Here is a 3485-nt window from a genome sequence, read left to right on the forward strand (position 1 = left end):
CAAGCATGTACTGAACAAAGACCTCCATTAACAGACCCACATAACTCTCTTTTAGACCCCTCCGTTAACTTTTCCGCACCAACTATAGGAGAAACAGCCAGCATTACATCAAAACCTCATTTTGAATGATCTCCCATGTGGCTAAGACATAGGAAAATTAAACTTGACAATGCATACAGGGACGCACAAACGCTGTTAGCTGAGCATGAAATAGATTTTCATCCAGGAAGATCTGATCATGGCTCTGAAAAAGGGTGCAACAGTCGTGGTTCACACCCAGACCCACCACCACCATCATCTACATTAGCGTGTCCATTAGTTGGAGTGGTCAGAAGCACTTGAAATGGCCCCTCCCACCGTGGCGAGCTCCAATTTTTCCTTTGGAGTACTCGAACAAGGATCCAATCACCTGGCTTCAACCTGCAAGAAATAGGTGAAAGAGAGTCTTGCGGCAGTTTATTATTCAACACAACTTCTCTGTTTGTCAACAATTGAGTCATCCATTCTGCCAGAGTGGTTTCACGAATCGATTTATCTAGTGGCTCGCTAGTAACTGGTAGCGGAAAAGGTCTCCCATGTATAATCTCAAATGGGGACAGCTTGTTACTTCCTTGTGTTATTCTCATCCACATCTTGACCAGGCCCAAACATTCTGACCATGGTCTGCCAGTTTCTTCCATTATTTTCCGATTCTGCTTTTGTTCTGTCGTGGATATAACGGTACCAGGCATTATTCATCCACGGATGAATGTGATCTTGCGTCATGTCCCTTAGGTGAGAGTTGTCGTGTGTCCATCTCTTCTGCCTGCCTCCTGGTTCAGCTGCTGTTGAGGTCAGCTGAAGTCCTGTAAGGGTGAGCGGTAGCGGAAAAGGTCTCCCATGTATAATCTCAAATGGGGACAGCTTGTTACTTCCTTGTGCCTATCATCCACAGAGTGCAGGATTAGTGGAGAGAACGAATGGCACTATAAAACAAAGGCTCAGGAAAATAATGGAAGAAACTGGCAGACCATGGCCAGAATGTTTGGGCCTGGTCAAGATGTGGATGAGAATAACACAAGGAAGTAACAAGCTGTCCCCATTTGAGATTATACATGGGAGACCTTTTCCGCTACCAGTTACTAGCGAGCCACTAGATAAATCGATTCGTGAAACCACTCTGGCAGAATGGATGACTCAATTGTTGACAAACAGAGAAGTTGTGTTGAATAATAAACTGCCGCAAGACTCTCTTTCACCTATTTCTTGCAGGTTGAAGCCAGGTGATTGGATCCTTGTTCGAGTACTCCAAAGGAAAAATTGGAGCTCGCCACGGTGGGAGGGGCCATTTCAAGTGCTTCTGACCACTCCAACTGCCTGCAAAATAGCGGAGAGACCCTCCTGGATACATCAGAGCCACTGCAAAAAGGTTGAGGTCCCAGGAAACCCCGACACCCCCAAGACAGCACAGTAGAGAAATCTCACGCTTGGTTGCTTCAGTGGTGAGGGGGGAGTGCTGATTGAGCCCCCGTAGGGTAAGCTCGCACTTCAACCTCCAGCCACTGATCAACTCTAGGGCAACCAAGTGTGAGGTGTGACAGATCTGTGTGCAACCATGGGGAGGTGGACCCTCCTGGTTACCTTGACTACGATGCTCACCCTTACAGGACTTCAGCTGACCTCAACAGCAGCTGAACCAGGAGGCAGGCAGAAGAGATGACCACACGACAACTCTCACCTAAGGGACATGACGCAAGATCACATTCATCCGTGGATGAATAATGCCTGGTACCGTTATATCCACGACAGAACAAAGGCAGAATCGGCAAATACAGACTGTTATGTCTGTTCTCATATGCCCAGCACGTTGACACACCCCACATTATATGGCGAATATATGAACAACACTCAAGCAAAGTGTGCAGCTAGCTTTGCTGGCATTGGATTCCAACACAGCCGAATCACCATCGACGATAAAATCTCACACGCTGTTGGACTTAGTAATGAAACATGTGATCAACTCTTTTGGATCGACTTCAATGTGGCAAATCGGAATATCTCTATCCATTTCCCAGTGTTCCTGGACCAAGTGCCCGGAAAGAACCACTCCATGTGTTACCAGCAAGAGAAGGATAACAGACCCCTTGGAGACACCACAAATTGTGTCCAAACTGCAAGCCACGGAGAGGGCGCACCTGTGAACATGAGTGGACCCTCTAACGGCACATACTGGGTGCATGGAATGGCCTGGCTATGTGGACAACGGGCATATTTCATATTGCCCCCAGAATGGACAGGAACATGTGCTCCTATATTCCTGTCAGACCACACCTTCAGGATGACTGCAGTGAACACCACTTCTACACTACGCCGGAAAAGAAGATTAGCGATTCCTAAACTTCAAGCACATGACCCGATATGGGGAGGCGACGTGCCCAAGGAATTCAAGTTATGGACTACTGGACAGAAAGTACTCCATTCATTGTTCCCCTGGGTGGGAGCTGGAAAAAACATGCTGAGAATTGAAACTCTGGATTACCGGTTTGGACTTTTCCTGAACGCTTCATGTAAGATCAACGAACAGCAGAACCAGGAAATTGATGCATTACGGATTACAGCGATGCAACATCAAGTAGCTCTGGACATGTTATTAGCAGAGAAAGGGGGACTTTGCGTCCTTTTTAATACCACATGCTGCACTTACATACCAGACGACGTACATTCATCAAACATGACTGACGCCCTGAATGTTTTGAGACAGATCCAGCAGGCTCAAAATCAGGACTATGTAAGTGATACAAGTGACTGGTTCTCTTGGCTATACACTGGCTCCTGGTTACAGGTGCTAAAAAGACTACTCATCGGAGTTGGGATATTTTTACTTTTATTTTGTGTCTTTGTAACGTGTATATTGCCATGCTTAAGACTCATGATTAACCGCATAATATTTTCTACTGTTGCTGCATATACAGCTGTGACAAATGATGATGATAACTTTGGCCTGTTGGAACATGAAGACTTTGTGTGATTAATGACGATGTGACAGAAAATGTACGACAAGATGTTACAAACTGATATCTCACTTTAAAAGTTTTTTCTGACAACAGGAGGGAATGTCAATGTTTCTCTTCTCTGAGTCTTTACTGAAGAAGTGTTTTAGAACATTTTCCCTAACAAATGCACATATTAAACAAATATGTAAGACTGCTTTCTTCCATTTGCGCAACATCTCTAAAATTAGAAATATCCTGTCTCAGAGTGACGCTGAAAAACTAGTTCATGCATTTATTACTTCCAGGCTGGACGACTGTAATTCATTATTATCAGGATGTCCAAAAAACTCACTGAAAAGCCTTCAGCTAATCCAAAATGCTGCAGCAAGAGTGCTGACAGGGACTAGAAAGAGAGAGCATATTTCTCCTGTTTTGGCTTCCCTTCATTGGCTTCCTGTTAAATCCAGAATTGAATTCAAAATCCTGCTCCTCACATACAAGGTCTTAAATAAT

The 3485-nt window shown here is 44.9% G+C and overlaps 1 pseudogene; it reads left to right on the forward strand.

The window, feature by feature from the left end:
* Positions 1–1594: 1594 nt before the first annotated feature.
* On the forward strand, positions 1595–3088 carry LOC147319900 (uncharacterized; annotated as a pseudogene).
* The last annotated feature ends 397 nt before the right edge of the window (positions 3089–3485 follow it).

The sequence above is a fragment of the Aulonocara sp. 'chitande type north' Nkhata Bay genome, linkage group LG11 (genome assembly GCF_057382095.1).
Source record: "Aulonocara sp. 'chitande type north' Nkhata Bay isolate Kocher_YH1m ecotype deep benthic linkage group LG11, A_spYH_male_GT1.1, whole genome shotgun sequence".
NCBI lineage: Eukaryota > Metazoa > Chordata > Actinopteri > Cichliformes > Cichlidae > Aulonocara > Aulonocara sp. 'chitande type north' Nkhata Bay.